The sequence below is a fragment of the Pseudophryne corroboree genome, chromosome 4, assembly GCF_028390025.1.
Source record: "Pseudophryne corroboree isolate aPseCor3 chromosome 4, aPseCor3.hap2, whole genome shotgun sequence".
Taxonomy (NCBI): domain Eukaryota; kingdom Metazoa; phylum Chordata; class Amphibia; order Anura; family Myobatrachidae; genus Pseudophryne; species Pseudophryne corroboree.
This window is the reverse complement of record NC_086447.1, coordinates 71,275,234-71,293,794: the sequence shown is the minus strand read 5'-3', so window position 1 is coordinate 71,293,794 and position 18,561 is coordinate 71,275,234.

Here is an 18,561-nt window from a genome sequence, read left to right as displayed (position 1 = left end):
CTGCCCTAGCCTTGAGGTATCATGACCTTACTGCTAATTATTATTGTTTATTTATAACGCACCAAAACATTAAATGGAGATGTATATTGAGAGGACCATAACACAATTAAGGGTTCTATGCATTAAACCTTGGAGATAGATAAAGTACCGCCCAACCAGCTCCTGTCATTTTACAAACACAGCCTGTAACATGGCAGTTAGGAACTGATTGGCTGGTACTTTACCTCCGTCCATTTTATCTCTCTCCAAGGCTTAGTACTTAGGGGCCTATTTAGCAATGAGTTTTTTCCCCATCTATTTAAAACTCATTGCGTATGGAAAAAAATGATGCCCCAGCCAATCAGCTCCCAACTGCATTTGCAAACACATGACAGCTAGGAGCTGATTGGCTGTTTATCCATTTGTCATGCGCAACAAGTTTTATATGGCTAACTCTCATTGGTAAATGGGCCGGATAGACCCTTAGATAACATACAATACCATGAGCTGGCAATCTAAAAGTTGTGGGAATAAATGTATTTGACAGGTAAAAAGTCTGCTGTAAATCAAATATGGAAGCTGCTCCGCCGGACTCATTTATAATGTCTGTGTTTTGTCACGCGACCATTTTACAGCACTTTTACATTCTCTGTCTAATGACCCCATGACACTACAACCTGTCGTACCCATATAAAATGAATAGCAAATAAAGTGACATTATCACGGTAACACGGCTCGCTCTCACACGTGGTACATGTGAGGGTCTCTTTATTCAGTTCTACACTGTTCTCCTTTATTGAAAGCATGACCTTTGAATTTATTGTTACTGTCATAATTCACCTTACTGTTAGATATATGGAGGCCTTTGTTTGGAAAATGGGCCCGGGGCATTAAACTAAATGATCTTGGGATGAAGGGTAAAACAGCTTTATATTGTAATATTATCCAAGTGAGCAGTCTGTAGATGAGAGGCGATCGGATTTTGCGGTGGGGGCCAAGATGTGAGCAGTGTAACGCTTTACAGCGACAGCGGGTATAACGAATAATCTGCATAAATACTGACAAACAGCTAATATAATATTACTAGCTGAATACCCGTGCTTCACTACGAAATTTAAGAATAATGACAATCTGTGTCAGGCCGCACCTCTGGGCTTCCCCGGATAGATGCTGACAATATGCTGGTGCTGAGGAGAATAATCCGCCTCCCTCTCGCCCCGTCCCGCCTCTGATGCTGCCCTGCTCAGTGCTGTAACTGCTGGTGCTGAGGAGAATAATCCGCTTCCCTCTCGCCCCGTCCCGCCTCTGATGCTGCCCTGCTCAGTGCTGTAACTGCTGGTGCTGAGGAGAATAATCCGCCTCCCTCTCGCCCCGTCCCGCCTCTGATGCTGCCCTGCTCAGTGCTGTAACTGCTGGTGCTGAGGAGAATAATCCGCCTCCTTCTCTGCCCTGTCCTGCCTCTGATGCTGCCCTGCTCAGTGCTGTAACTGCTGGTGCTGAGGAGAATAATCCGCCTCCTTCTCTGCCCTGTCCTGCCTCTGATGCTGCCCTGCTCAGTGCTGTAACTGCTGGTGCTGAGGAGAATAATCCGCTTCCCTCTCGCCCCGTCCTGCCTCTGATGCTGCCCTGCTCAGTGCTGTAACTGCTGGTGCTGAGGAGAATAATCCGCCTCCCTCTCGCCCCGTCCTGCCTCTGATGCTGCCCTGCTCAGTGCTGTAACTGCTGGTGCTGAGGAGAATAATCCGCCTCCTTCTCTGCCCCGCCCCGCCTCTGATGCTGCCCTGCTCAGTGCTGTAACTGCTGGTGCTGAGGAGAATAATCCGCTTCCCTCTCGCCCCGTCCTGCCTCTGATGCTGCCCTGCTCAGTGCTGTAACTGCTGGTGCTGAGGAGAATAATCCGCCTCCTTCTCTGCCCCGTCCCATCTCTGATGCTGCCCTGCTCAGTGCTGTAACTGCTGGTGCTGAGGAGAATAATCCCCCTCCTTCTCTGCCCCGCCCCGCCTCTGATGCTGCCCTGCTCAGTGCTGTAACTGCTGGTGCTGAGGAGAATAATCCCCCTCCTTCTCTGCCCTGTCCCGCCTCTGATGCTGCCCTGCTCAGTGCTGTAACTGCTGGTGCTGAGGAGAATAATCCCCCTCCTTCTCTGCCCCGCCCCGCCTCTGATGCTGCCCTGCTCAGTGCTGTAACTGCTGGTGCTGAGGAGAATAATCCGCCTCCTTCTCTGCCCCGTCCTGCCTCTGATGCTGCCCTGCTCAGTGCTGTAACTGCTGGTGCTGAGGAGAATAATCCGCTTCCCTCTCGCCCCGTCCCGCCTCTGATGCTGCCCTGCTCAGTGCTGTAACTGTTGGTGCTGAGGAGAATAATCCGCCTCCTTCTCTGCCCTGTCCTGCCTCTGATGCTGCCCTGCTCAGTGCTGTAACTGCTGGTGCTGAGGAGAATAATCCGCTTCCCTCTCGCCCCGTCCCGCCTCTGATGCTGCCCTGCTCAGTGCTGTAACTGTTGGTGCTGAGGAGAATAATCCGCCTCCTTCTCTGCCCTGTCCTGCCTCTAATGCTGCCCTGCTCAGTGCTGTAACTGCTGGTGCTGAGGAGAATAATCCGCCTCCTTCTCTGCCCTGTCCTGCCTCTGATGCTGCCCTGCTCAGTGCTGTAACTGCTGGTGCTGAGGAGAATAATCCGCTTCCCTCTCGCCCCGTCCCGCCTCTGATGCTGCCCTGCTCAGTGCTGTAACTGCTGGTGCTGAGGAGAATAATCCGCCTCCCTCTCGCCCCGTCCCGCCTCTGATGCTGCCCTGCTCAGTGCTGTAACTGCTGGTGCTGAGGAGAATAATCCGCTTCCCTCTCGCCCCGTCCTGCCTCTGATGCTGCCCTGCTCAGTGCTGTAACTGCTGGGACGACAGCCCAAGCTCCGCCCGCTGTATGCTACATATGTTAGGTTTGCAGGCTGACTCTGTGTCAAAGGGCCCTAGGTATCCTTGCTTAGCTTCAACACTAAAGTTTGCCTCTGCCCCCACCCGTGTGTGCCTCTGCCTCCACCCATGTGTGCATCTGCCCCTACCCGTGTGTGCCTCTGCCCCTACCCGTGTGTGCCTCTGCTCCTACCCGTGTGTGCATCTGCCCTTACCCGTGTGTGCCTCTGCCCTTACCAGTAGGTGCCTCTGCTCCTACCCGTATGCCTATGCCCCTACCCGTGTGTGCCTCTGCCCCTACCCGTGGGTGCCTCTATCCTTACCTGTGGGTGCCTCTGCCCCTACCCATGTGTGCCTCTCTCCTTACCTGTGGGTGCCTCTGTTCCTACCTGTGGGTGCCTCTGCCCCTACCCATGTGTGCCTCTATCCTTACCTGTGGGTGCCTCTGCCCCTACCCATGTGTGCCTCTCTCCTTACCTGTGGGTGCCTCTGTTCCTACCTGTGGGTGCCTCTGCCCCTACCCATGTGTGCCTCTATACTTACCTGTGGGTGCCTCTGCCCCAATCTTCTGCCCCAACCCATGTGTGCCTCTGCCCCTACCTGTGTGTGCCTCTGCCCCTACCCATGGGTGCCTCTGCCCCTACCCATGGGTGCCTCTATCCTTACCTGTGGGTACCTCTGCCCCTACCGTTTGCCCCTAGCAGTGTGTGCCTCTGCCACTACCCGTGGGTGCCTCTGCCCTTACACATGGGTGCCTGTGCCCCTACCCATGTGTGCCTCTGTGTAAATTGCTTCAGGCATTCCAGAGTTATACAGAAAACTATGGATGTTTACATGTCACACCCTTCCCACCCCCACCCCTAGGGGTGCTAGCGGTGTCTTACCCCCACAGTATTACTTTCCAGAGTGTAAGTCATATGTGTACCAAGTTTGGTGTAAATTGCTCCAGCATTCCTGAGTTATGCCCGAAAACTATATATTTTTACATGTCACCCCTGTCCCACCCCTGTGGTTTTCCCTTTCAGGGGGGGTTATATCAAACCTTGGAAAGACATAAAGTGGAGAGAGATAAAGTACCAACCAATCAGCTCCTGTCATTTTTCAAACACAGCATGTAACACGATAGATGGGAGCTGATTGGCTGGTACTTTATCTCTGTGGTTTGATACTTCTCCCCATAAACTAATACTGCTTTTAAAAAAAAGTAAGGGAATTTCTTGCCGATATCTCCCCGATTATTTAATTTCCTCCATTAATATTATCCTCCCACCTGTGGGAGAAACCTGAAGCACCCGGAGAATCCTAAGCATGGGGCAAGCATACAAACTCCACATCACAGTGCCCAAGGCTCCAGCGCTACTTGCCACCATGCCACCATGTTGATAACCATGCTCTGGCACAGACACAATTTCTACTTGCAAAACTTTTCTTTCTTTTTTTGTATTTTTTCCATTTTCTGTTGGATTATTTCGCATTTTAGATGACAGTTGTGCTGCGATGCATTATTTTCTTACTACAGTACCTACAGCAGTGGTTCTCAAACTCTGTCCTCAGGACCCCACACAGTTCATGTTTTCCAGGTCACCCAGCAGGAGCACTGTGCATCACCAACTGTCACATTTTAAAAATCCAGAGGTGACCTGGAAAACATGAACCGTATGGGGTCCCGAGGACAGAGTTTGAGAACCTGGGAGCTTATCTGAAGACGGAGTGGCTTTGGTTGCATCGTAGGCAGAGGCGGATTGGCCATAGGGCTTACAGGGAAGATTCTCGGTGGGCCGATGCACCCGTGTGGCCTGTTTTGTTTGAGGACATGTAGTCCTATTTATAGACATAATGAATAAGATGCAAAATAATTTGCACATATGACAATTTCTTAGCCACTTAGCCTGTGATTGCAGATGATCTAGTGTATGCTCTGCCTGCCTGCTTGGGTGACATATAAGATTGAGTGAATAGTGATTGGGATACGGTTGGTGTAATAAGCAAGAAATATCTTTCTAAATATCTTTCTAAAGAATTATATAGTTTCCTAAATTCTGAAGGTGTATCATATAATGTGCTCATAATATTTAATTTTATTTCTTTTTAACTTCCCCCTTGATGCTGGACATGTCCACTATCTGGAAAGTCTTGGGGGGAGGGTGCTGCTGCCATGGCCCATGGCTAGACCTTACACCTCAGGTGCTGCCCAAGAGGGGCAACTAGTACAAATTTTTCTCTAACGTCCTAGTGGATGCTGGGGACTCCGTCAGGACCATGGGGATTAGCGGCTCCGCAGGAGACAGGGCACAAAAATAAAGCTTTAGGATCAGGTGGTGTGCACTGGCTCCTCCCCCTATGACCCTCCTCCAAGCCTCAGTTAGGTTTTTGTGCCCGTCCGAGCAGGGTGCAATCTAGGTGGCTCTCCTAAAGAGCTGCTTAGAAAAAGTTTTTAGGTTTTTTATTTTCAGTGAGTCCTGCTGGCAACAGGCTCACTGCATCGAGGGACTTAGGGGAGAGAAGAAAACTCACCTGCGTGCAGGATGGATTGGCTTCTTAGGCTACTGGACACCATTAGCTCCAGAGGGATCGAACACAGGCCCAGCCATGGAGTCCGGTCCCGGAGCCGCGCCGCCGACCCCCTTACAGATGCCGAAAAGCGAAGAGGTCCAGAAACCGGCGGCAGAAGACTTTTCAGTCTTCATGAGGTAGCTTTCCCAATCCGCCCCTGATCGTAGGCCTAATATCATGAGATGGGACTGCTACAATTTCTGGAGAATCAGCATCTAATATCTCCAGAGTATTGTCATCATCTCCTGGGTCTATGTTACCAGAAATATCGCTTGGTAGCTGTTTTAGAAGAGACGTATCCTCACAGAAACGGCAAACAGGTCTGATCTTTCTCAACTAATCGTCCTAGCGCAGGTGGGTCTTCCACCCCAACTGAGTGATAGGTAGGCAGACAGGAACTGGCAGTGTCCTCCTACTTTTGTCACCATCCACATGCCCGGGATCAGCAGCTGCAGTGCAGCGCGAGCTGTGAGGAGGTTCAGGACCAACTGTGGCAGTCCATCAATGTCTCTACATATAAATGTGATATCAGACTAAGGGGGACATTTACTAAGCAGTGATAAATGCGGAGAAGTGAGCCAGTGGAGAAGTTGCCCCATCAACCAATCAGCAGCTCTGTATTATTTTATAGTATGCAAATTATAGATGTTACTTCAGTGCTGATTGGTTGCCAATGGGGCAACTTCTCCACTGGCTCACTTCTCCGCTCTTATCACTGCTTAGTAAATGTCCCCCTAAATACAGTAGCTTCCCAGCTGTGGTATACGGTGCTGAGACAGCAACAGATGCTGCTGTAAATGTGATTACATTGTACTGTATCTATAACATGAAACAGTATCTGCAAAATAGAACAGGATTGTACTGCTGAGGAAAGTATATGTAGTGTATATGGACCCCTGTATAGTGTCACTGTGTACAGCATATAATGGACCCCTGTATAGTGTCATTGTATATATAATGGACCCCTGAATACTGTCACTATGTACAGTATGTCACTGTGTATATAATGGACCCCTGCATACTGTCACTGTGTATATAATGGACCCTTGTATAGTGTCACTGTGTATATAATGGACCCTTGTATAGTGTCACTGTGTATATAATGGACCCCTGTATAGTGTCGCTGTGTATATAATGGACCCCTGTATAGTGTCACTGTGTATATAATGGACCCCTGTATAGTGTCGCTGTGTATATAATGGACCCTTGTATAGTGTCACTGTGTGTATATAATGGACCCCTGTATAGTTTCACTGTGTATATAATGGACCACTGTATAGTGTCACTGTGTATATAATGGACCCCTGTATAGTGTCACTGTGTATATAATGGACCCCTGTATAGTGTCACTGTGTATATAATGGACCCCTGTATAGTGTCACTGTGTATATAATGGACCCCTGTATAGTGTCACTGTGTATATAATGGACCCCTGTATAGTGTCACTGTGTATATGGACCCCTGCATAGTGTCACTGTGTATATAATGGACCCCTGTATAGTATCACTGTGTATATAATGGACCACTGTATAGTGTCACTGTGTATATAATGGACCCCTGCATAGTGTCACTGTGTATATGGACCCCTGTATAGTGTCAATGTGTATATAATGGACCCCTGTATAGTGTCAGTGTGTATATAATGGACCCCTGTATACTGTCACTGTGTATATAATGGACCACTGCATAGTGTCACTGTGTATATAATGGACCCCTGTATAGTGTCACTGTGTATATAATGCACCCCTGTATAGTGTCACTGTGTATATAATGGACCCCTGTATAGTGTCACTGTGTATATAATGGACCCCTGTATAGTGTCACTGTGTATATAATGGACCCCTGTATAGTGTCACTGTGTATATAATGGACCCCTGTATAGTGTCACTGTGTATATAATGGACTCCTGTATAGTGTCACTGTGTATAAAATGGACCACTGTATAGTGTCACTGTGTATATAATGGACCCTTGTATAGTGTCACTGTGTATATAATGGACCCCTGTATAGAGTCACTGTGTATATAATGGACCCCTGTATAGTGTCACTGTGTATATAATGGACCCCTGTATAGAGTCACTGTGTATATAATGGACCCCTTGTGCCTTGATAGTGACTGGTGGAGTAGGTAAGGGAGGATTCAGAAGTGATTTAAATGTATTAAAGAGTTGTTTGGGGTTAGAGGCTTGAGCAGAGATGAAAGTTTGGAAATATGTTTGTTTGGCAGTGTCCAGGGCATTTCGATAAGAGTGGTAGACAGTCTTATATGTGAGGAAGTCGCTTGAAATACGAGATTTACGCCACTGATGTTCAAGTTTACATGTGAGTTTTTGTAGATGTCTTGTTAATTTAAAGTGCCATGGTTGACATCTAGGCCTATGTGGAGTGTGATGGGTAGCTGGAGCCACTTCATCAAGGGTTGTTTCTAGAGTCTGGTTCAGGTGTGATACAGCCATCTCGGGAGAGGTGAATGCAGAAATAGGTAAAAGCAGTTGTTAGAGTGAGGTGGAAAGTTCTTGAAGATTGTGTTAATATTTCTGCGGGTTTGAGGAGGATTGGAGGACTTCAGCAACACAGAGTTTGAATTAATGGAGGAGAGCATGCAGGTGATAAGGTTGTGATCTGAGAGGGAGAAAGGAGTGTTAGTAAGTTCAGAAATGGAACATAGTCTGGTGAATACTAGATCGAGTCAGTGGCCCTCCTGATGAGTAGAGGAGTCAGTCCATTGGGAGAGGACGAGAGAGGAGGTTAGAGAGAGTAGTTTGGAGGCATGAGCAGCAGATTTTGGACAATCAATAGCAATATTGAAATCACCCATGATGATGATGAAGATGTCAGAGAATAGGAAGTGAGGGAGCCAGGCACAAAATTTTTCCAGAAATTGTTTGGGATGCCCAGGTGGGCGATAGATAGCTGCAACACGCAGAGAGAAAGGAGAGTAAACCCTGATGGGATGTACTTCAAAGGATGTAAATGTGAGTGATGGAACCTGTGGTAGAATAGTGTATGTGAAAGATTGGGAAAGTAATAATCCAACCCCACCTCCTTTACAGTTACCAGGCCTGGGGGGGTGTGTGAAGTGGAGGCCACCATGTGACAGTGCCGCAGGGGAGGCCGTGTCTGATTGTGTGAGTCATGTTTCTGTTATAGCCAGCAGACTAAAGTTGTTAGATATGAAGTTGTAGAGTGTCACTGTATATATAATGGACCCCTGTATAGTGTCACTGGGTATATAATGGAACCCTGTATAGTGTCACTGTGTATATAATGGACCCCTGTATAGTGTCACTGTGTATATAATGGACCCCTGTATAGTGTAACTGTGTATATATGGACCTCTGTATAGTGTCACTGTATTTATAATGGACCCCTGTATAGTGTCACTGTGTATATAATGGACCCCTGTATAGTGTCACTGTGTATATAATGGACCCCTGTATAGTGTAACTGTGTATATATGGACCTCTGTATAGTGTCACTGTGTTTATAATGGACCCCTGTATAGTGTCACTGTGTATATAATGGACCCCTGTATAGTGTCACTGTGTATATAATGGACCCCTGTATAGTGTCACTGTGCATATAATGGACCCCTGTATAGTGTAACTGTGTATATAATGGACCTCTGTATAGTGTCACTGGGTATATAATGGAACCCTGTATAGTGTCACTGTGTATATAATGGACCCCTGTATAGTGTCACTGTGTATATAATGGACCCCTGTATAGTGTAACTGTGTAAATATGGACCTCTGTATAGTGTCACTGTGTTTATAATGGACCCCTGTATAGTGTCACTGTGTATATAATGGACCCCTGTATAGTGTCACTGTGTATATAATGGACCCCTGTATAGTGTCACTGTGTATTTAATGGACCCCTGTATAGTGTCATTGTGTATATAATGGACCCCTGTATAGTGTCACTGTGTATATAATGGACCCCTGTATAATGTCACTGTGTATATAATGGACCCCTGTATAGTGTCACTGTGTATATAATGGACCCCTGTATAGTGTCACTGTGTATATAATGGACCCTTGTATAGTGTAACTGTGTATATAAGGGACCCCTGTATAGTGTAACTGTGTATATATGGACCTCTGTATAGTGTCACTGGGTATATAATGGAACCCTGTATAGTGTCACTGTGTATATAATGGACCCCTGTCTAGTGTCACTGTGTATATAATGGACCCCTGTATAGTGTAACTGTGTATATATGGACCTCTGTATAGTGTCACTGTGTTTATAATGGACCCCTGTATAGTGTCACTGTGTATATAATGGACCCCTGTATAGTGTCACTGTGTATATAATGGACCCCTGTATAGTGTCACTGTGTGTATAATGGACCCTTGTATAGTGTAACTGTGTATATAATGGACCCCTGTATAGTGTCACTGTGTATATATGGACCTCTGTATAGTGTCACTGGGTATATAATGGAACCCTGTATAGTGTCACTGTGTATATAATGGACCCCTGTATAGTGTCACTGTGTATATAATGGACCCTTGTATAGTGTAACTGTGTATATAATGGACCCCTGTATAGTGTCACTGTGTATATAATGGACCCTTGTATAGTGTAACTGTGTATATATGGACCCCTGTATAGTGTCACTGTGTATATAATGGACCCCTGTATAGTGTAACTGTGTATATATGGACCTCTGTATAGTGTCACTGTGTTTATAATAGAATCCTGTATAGTGTCACTGTGTATCTAATGGACCCCTGTATAGTGTAACTGTGTATATATGGACCTCTGTATAGTGTCACTGTGTTTATAATGGACCCCTGTATAGTGTCACTGTGTATATATGGACCTCTGTATAGTGTCACTGTGTTTATAATGGACCCCTGTATAGTGTCACTGTGTATATAATGGACCCCTGTATAGTGTCACTGTGTATATAATGGACCCCTGTATAGTGTAACTGTGTATATATGGACCTCTGTATAGTGTCACTGTGTTTATAATGGACCCCTGTATAGTGTCACTGTGTATATAATGGACCCCTGTATAGTGTCACTGTGTATATAATGGACCCCTGTATAGTGTCACTGTGCATATAATGGACCCCTGTATAGTGTAACTGTGTATATAATGGACCTCTGTATAGTGTCACTGGGTATATGGAACCCTGTATAGTGTCACTGTGTATATAATGGACCCCTGTATAGTGTCACTGTGTATATAATGGACCCCTGTATAGTGTAACTGTGTATATATGGACCTCTGTATAGTGTCACTGTGTTTATAATGGACCCCTGTATAGTGTCACTGTGTATATAATGGACCCCTGTATAGTGTCACTGTGTATATAATGGACCCCTGTATAGTGTCATTGTGTATATAATGGACCCCTGTATAGTGTCACTGTGTATATAATGGACCCCTGTATAATGTCACTGTGTATATAATGGACCCCTGTATAGTGTCACTGTGTATATAATGGACCCCTGTATAGTGTCACTGTGTATATAATGGACCCTTGTATAGTGTAACTGTGTATATAAGGGACCCCTGTATAGTGTAACTGTGTATATATGGACCTCTGTATAGTGTCACTGGGTATATAATGGAACCCTGTATAGTGTCACTGTGTATATAATGGACCCCTGTCTAGTGTCACAGTGTATATAATGGACCCCTGTATAGTGTAACTGTGTATATATGGACCTCTGTATAGTGTCACTGTGTTTATAATGGACCCCTGTATAGTGTCACTGTGTATATAATGGACCCCTGTATAGTGTCACTGTGTATATAATGGACCCCTGTATAGTGTCACTGTGTGTATAATGGACCCTTGTATAGTGTAACTGTGTATATAATGGACCCCTGTATAGTGTCACTGTGTATATATGGACCTCTGTATAGTGTCACTGGGTATATAATGGAACCCTGTATAGTGTCACTGTGTATATAATGGACCCCTGTATAGTGTCACTGTGTATATAATGGACCCTTGTATAGTGTAACTGTGTATATAATGGACCCCTGTATAGTGTCACTGTGTATATAATGGACCCTTGTATAGTGTAACTGTGTATATATGGACCCCTGTATAGTGTCACTGTGTATATAATGGACCCCTGTATAGTGTAACTGTGTATATATGGACCTCTGTATAGTGTCACTGTGTTTATAATGGACCCCTGTATAGTGTCACTGTGTATCTAATGGACCCCTGTATAGTGTCACTGTGTATATAATGGACCCCTGTATAGTGTCACTGTGTATATAATGGACCCCTGTATAGTGTCACTGTGTATATATGGACCTCTGTATAGTGTCACTGTGTTTATAATGGACCCCTGTATAGTTCACTGTGTTTATAATGAACCCCTGTATACTGTCACTGTGTATATAATGGACCCCTGTATAGTGTCACTGTGTATATAATGGACCCTTGTATAGTGTTACTGTGTATATAATGGACCCCTGTATAGTGTCACTGTGTATATAATGGACCCTTGTATAGTGTAACTGTGTATATAAGGGACCCCTGTATAGTGTAACTGTGTATATATGGACCTCTGTATAGTGTCACTGGGTATATAATGGAACCCTGTATAGTGTCACTGTGTATATAATGGACCCCTGTATAGTGTAACTGTGTATATATGGACCCCTGTATAGTGTCACTGTGTATATATGGACCTCTGTATAGTGTCACTGTGTTTATAATGGACCCCTGTATAGTGTCACTGTGTATATAATGGACCCCTGTATAGTGTCACTGTGTATATAATGGACCCCTGTATAGTGTAACTGTGTATATATGGACCCCTGTATAGTGTCACTGTGTATATATGGACCTCTGTATAGTGTCACTGTGTTTATAATGGACCCCTGTATAGTGTCACTGTGTTTATAATGGACCCCTGTATAGTGTCACTGTGTATATAATGGACCCCTGTATAGTGTCACTGTGTATATAATGGACCCCTGTATAGTGTCACTGTGTATATAATGGACCCTTGTATAGTGTCACTGTGTATATAATGGACCCCTGTATAGTGTCACTGTGTATATAATGGACCTTTGTATAGTGTAACTGTGTATATAAGGGACCCCTGTATAGTGTCACTGTGTATATATGGACCTCTGTATAGTGTCACTGGGTATATAATGGAACCCTGTATAGTGTCACTGTGTATATAATGGACCCCTGTATAGTGTCACTGTGTATATAATGGACCCCTGTATAGTGTAACTGTGTATATATGGACCTCTGTATAGTGTCACTGTGTTTATAATGGACCCCTGTATAGTGTCACTGTGTATATAATGGACCCCTGTATAGTGTCACTGTGTATATAATGGACCCCTGTATAGTGTCACTGTGTATATAATGGACCCTTGTATAGTGTAACTGTGTATATAATGGACCCCTGTATAGTGTAACTGTGTATATATGGACCTCTGTATAGTGTCACTGGGTATATAATGGAACCCTGTATAGTGTCACTGTGTATATAATGGACCCCTGTATAGTGTCACTGTGTATATAATGGACCCTTGTATAGTGTAACTGTGTATATAATGGATCCCTGTATAGTGTCACTGTGTATATATAATGGACCCTTGTATAGTGTAACTGTGTATATATGGACCCCTGTATAGTGTCACTGTGTATATAATGGACCCCTGTATAGTGTAACTGTGTATATATGGACCTCTGCATAGTGTCACTGTGTTTATAATGGACCCCTGTATAGTGTCACTGTGTATATAATGGACTCCTGTATAGTGTCACTGTGTATATAATGGACCCCTGTATAGTGTCACTGTGTATATAATGGACCCCTGTATAGTGTAACTGTGTATATATGGACCCCTGTATAGTGTCACTGTGTATATAATGGACCCCTGTATAGTGTAACTGTGTATATATGGACCCCTTTATAGTGTCACTGTGTATATAATGGACCCCTGTATAGTGTCACTGTGTATATAATGGACTCCTGTATAGTGTCACTGTGTATATAATGGACCCCTGTATAGTGTCACTGTGTATATAATGGACCCCTGTATAGTGTAACTGTGTATATATGGACCTCTGCATAGTGTCACTGTGTTTATAATGGACCCCTGTATAGTGTCACTGTGTATATAATGGACTCCTGTATAGTGTCACTGTGTATATAATGGACCCCTGTATAGTGTCACTGTGTATATAATGGACCCCTGTATAGTGTAACTGTGTATATATGGACCCCTGTATAGTATCACTGTGTATATATGGACCTCTGTATAGTGTCACTGTGTTTATAATGGACCCCTGTATAGTGTCACTGTGTTTATAATGGACCCCTGTATAGTGTCACTGTGTATATAATGGACCCCTGTATAGTGTCACTGTGTATATAATGGACCCCTGTATAGTGTCACTGTGTATATAATGGGCCCTTGTATAGTGTTACTGTGTATATAATGGACCCCTGTATAGTGTCACTGTGTATATAATGGACCCCTGTATAGTGTCACTGTGTATATAATGGACCCCTGTATAGTGTAACTGTGTATATATGGACCTCTGTATCAGTGGCGTGTGGTGAGGTCAGTGGCTGGTGAGGCACTGCAGCCATAATGTCCGCCGTGTCCCACCGATGCCCGCTACCGCCGCTGTCCCTGCATGCGCTGAAGGCACGCATGCTCCCGGAAAAGTGGGTATGGTCTCACAAGTGAGCGATTATTGGGGGTAATTCAGACTGCATCGCTGCAGGGGTGTATGTGTGTGTCTATCTCTACCGCTATTACTATGTAATAATATAGTGCAATTGTCAAGCACCCCCGAGTCAGTGTATGTGGGGGGTATTAGGACAGGGCGGTGAGTGCAGAGAGGGTGGAATTAGGACAGAGCTGTTAGTTTATGAGGGGGGTATTAGGACAGGGCTGTCAGTGCAGAGAGGGGGTATTAGGACAGGGCTGTGAGTGCAGAGAGATGGGGTATTAGGACAGGGCTGTGAGTTCAGAGAGGGTGTATTAGTACAGGGCAGTTGCCGCAGAGGGGGGTATTAGGACAGGGTTTGAGGGCAGAGAGGGGGCTATTAGGACAGGGCTGTCATTGCAGAGAGGGGGGTATTAGGACAGGGCTGTGAGTGCAGAGAGGGGGGTATTAGGACAGGACTGTCAGTGCAGAGAGGGGGGTATTAAGACAGGGCTGAGTGTGCAGAGGGAGGGGGGATATCATAGGACAGGACTGTGAGTGCAGAGAGGGAGGTAGGTTAGGACAGGGCTGTGAGCACAGATGGGGGGGTATTAGGACAGGGCTGTGAGTGCAGAGAGGAGTGTATTAGGACAGGGCTGTGAGTGCGGAGAGGGGGTTAGGACAGGACTTTGAGTGCAGAGAGGAGGGTAGGTTAGGACAGGGCTGCGAGTGCAGATGGGAAGGGGGTATTAGGACAGGGCTGTGAGTGCAGAGGTGTCAGGATCCCGGCAGTCAAAATACCGACGCCAGAATGCTGACACTGGCATCCCAAATAGGGTCACAAGGCCAGCGCCAGAATTCCGACCACCGGGATCCTGAACGAGTATCTGCTGGGAATTCTAACAGGTAAGCTGCGGGGGTGGGGGTGTTAGGTTTAGGCTGCGGGGAAAGGGTTAGGCTGCGGGGTGGGGGAGTTAGGTTTAGGCACCCCCAGGAAGAGTTAAGGTTAGGCTGCGGGGAGCGGAGGAAGGTTAGGTTTAGGCTGCAGTGAGGGGGATGGTTAGGTTTAGGAGGTGGGGAGTTGGGGGGGGGGTTAGGTATAGACTGTGGACAAGGAGGGTTAGGGAACCATTAGGGGAAGGTAAGTATACTTACCTTCTCCTGTTGGGATTCCGACTATCAGGATGCTGCGGTCGGTATTTTGACCGCTGGCATCATGTCCGCTGGCAAATCAATCCAACCCACAATACCAGCTGTTCAACATGAAAACCTCGCACATTACTGCAATCAACATCATCCTTACCCAGTACACACACATATGTATATGTATCTGTATATACACACACATACATACATACATACATACATACATACATCTATATATATATATATATATATTGTAACACTGTAGGGGTGCAAGGCGCCTTTTCCTGGGGAATATGGCCGCACGCAGCAGCTAAGGAACAACACAAGTCCAGTTTCTGGTACAACTGACCCCGGCCAGTTTTATTGAAACAGAAAATAAAACAAACCCCAAAATAAAAATACCTTGCCTGTCCGGCACTAACTAAACATAAGATGTTCCTAACTGTCACTAAACAAAACACAGAGTTCTTCAGTACATACTGTATAGCTTACTTGCATCAGAAAGCGTGTCTCTCACACACAGATCCTGCAGCCTTCCCAGGCAGTCTGCCCATACTAATCAGGTTAGAAGCACTATATCACTCTTACACAGCTGAAACCCTGATTAGCCCTCTGTGAGGCCAAAGACCCGAACTGGGCCCAATGTCTAGAACTCGCCTTATCTCTCTCTCAGAGCCTTTACCCAGCTTTTACAGCAAACTGAAAAGGTTCAGACAAAACAAAAAGCATTTTTCCTAGAAGTTAACATTTTCTAAAACATGTAAGACAAGAACCTGGGACAAATATACCTGCCCTCAAACACTATCCCAGTGTTCTTGTCACATATCCCCCTCCCCTGTTTCGACCTAGGGGCCGGAACACTTGTAGCCCCCAAACAGAAGATGCGAGACAATGCATCTGCGTTGGCCAATTGTGTTCCCGGTCTATGTTCGACAGTAAACTTAAAGTCCTGCAACGCTAGAAACCATCTAGTTACACGAGCATTCTTGCCTCTATTTACATACATCCATTTTAAAGGGGCATGGTCTGTCACTAGTCTGAATTGTCTACCCAAGAGGTAATATCTCAAGGTATCTAGTGCCCACTTAATGGCCAAAGCCTCCTTTTCCACAATGGCATACCTTTTTTCATGCTCATTGAGTTTCCTACTCAAATAAATGATAGGGTGTTCGTCCCCATCTCTGGTTTGGGACAGCACAGCACCTATCCCTACCTCTGAGGCATCTGTCTGTACCACAAATTCTTTTGAAAAATCTGGTGTTATCAACACCGGTTGTGAACACAAAGCCACTTTTAACGCTTGGAACGCCTTTTCTGCATCAGGGTTCCATTTCACCACATTTGACTGCTTCCCTTTGGTAAGGTCTGACAACGGCACCGCTGTGGTCGCAAAATTAGGAATAAACCGTCTATAGTACCCAGTAATTCCCAAAAAAGCCCTTACCTGTTTTTTATTCACTGGACGAGGCCAGTTTTGAATAGCATCAACTTTATTCAATTGGGGCCTAATCAGACCTCTGCCTATGGTGAAGCCCAAGTATTTGACCTCCTCCATTGCGAGGCAGCACTTCTTTGGGTTAGCAGTTAACCCTGCCTCTCTGATTGAGTCCAGTACTGCTTGTACTTTAACCAAATGTGACCCCCAGTCTGTACTGTGAATTACCACATCATCCAAATAGGCAGCTGCATATTTTCTATGGGGCCTCAAAATTTTATCCATCGCCCGTTGAAAGGTTGCTGGAGCCCCATGCAACCCAAAGGGTAACATCTTATACTGGTACAGCCCCTCCGGAACCGAAAAGGCTGTTTTTTCTTTGGCGCTATCAGATAAAGGTATTTGCCAGTAACCTTTGGTCAGGTCCAATGTGGTGAGAAACCTGGCTGTTCCCAGCCTTTCTACAAGCTCATCCACACGGGGCATGGGGTATGCGTCAAACTTGGACACCTCATTTAACTTACGAAAGTCATTACAGAAGCGTATGCTACCGTCGGGCTTCGGGATGAGCACTATGGGACTGGACCACTCACTGTTAGACTCCTCTATGACTCCAAGTTCTAACATGGTTTTAACTTCCTTAGAAATAGCTTCTCGCTGAGCTTCAGGAATCCTATATGGCTTTAAATGAACCCTGACCCCTGGTTCTGTGACAATGTCATGTTTTATTATGGTCGTTCGGCCAGGCAGCTCTGAAAATACCTCCCTATTTTGGATGAGAAATTCTTTAACCTGATTGTTCTGATCAGCTGATAATGTCTCTGACACCTTCACTGCGGGAAGCAACCGGGGTGAAGACACCGAAGGGCAAGGCTCCGCTGACAGAGACAACCTATCTTTCCAGGGTTTGATTAAGTTAACATGGTAAATCTGTTCGGGTTTTCTCTTTCCCGGCTGGTATACTTTGTAATTAACCTCATTCACTTTTTCCCTAATCTCAAATGGACCCTGCCATTTAGCTAGGAATTTGCTTTCCACAGTGGGTACCAAAACAAGAACTCTATCTCCAGGAGCAAATTCCCGTATCTTGGCACTCCGGTTATAGACCCTCTGTTGAGCACTTTGGGCCTGTTCCATGTGCTCTCTGACAACAGGTACCACGGCTGCAATCCTATCCTGCATTTGTGTTACATGCTCAATAACGCTTCTATAAGGAGTGGGCTGTCCTTCCCACGTCTCTTTGGCAACATCCAACAGCCCTCTGGGGTGTCTACCATACAACAAATCAAATGGAGAAAACCCCGTAGAGGACTGAGGAACTTCTCTGATGGCCATTAACAAGTAGGGCAACAAACAATCCCAGTTTTTCCCATCTCTCTCAACAACCTTTTTTAACATACTTTTTAATGTTTTATTAAACCTTTCCACCAACCCGTCAGTTTGGGGATGGTAGATGGACGTCCTGAGGTGAGTGACCTTAAATAACTTGCACAATTCTTTCATGATCCTTGACATAAATGGAGTACCTTGGTCAGTCAAAATTTCTTTTGGTATTCCCACTCTACTAAATACCTGCACCAGCTCCCTAGCTATCGCCTTGGTTGTGATAGTGCGTAAAGGGACAGCCTCAGGATATCGAGTGGCATAGTCCATAATTACCAGGATATACTGATGGCCCCGAGCAGACTTTAACAAGGGCCCCACGAGATCCATGGCTATTCTGTCAAACGGGACCTCTATAATAGGCATGGGAACTAGTGGGCTCCTGAAATGGGGTCTAGGGGCATGATACTGGCATTCAGGACAGGAAGAACAATATTCAGACACTTCTTTATAAACCCCTGGCCAAAAGAACCTTTGTAAAACTCTTTCAGTG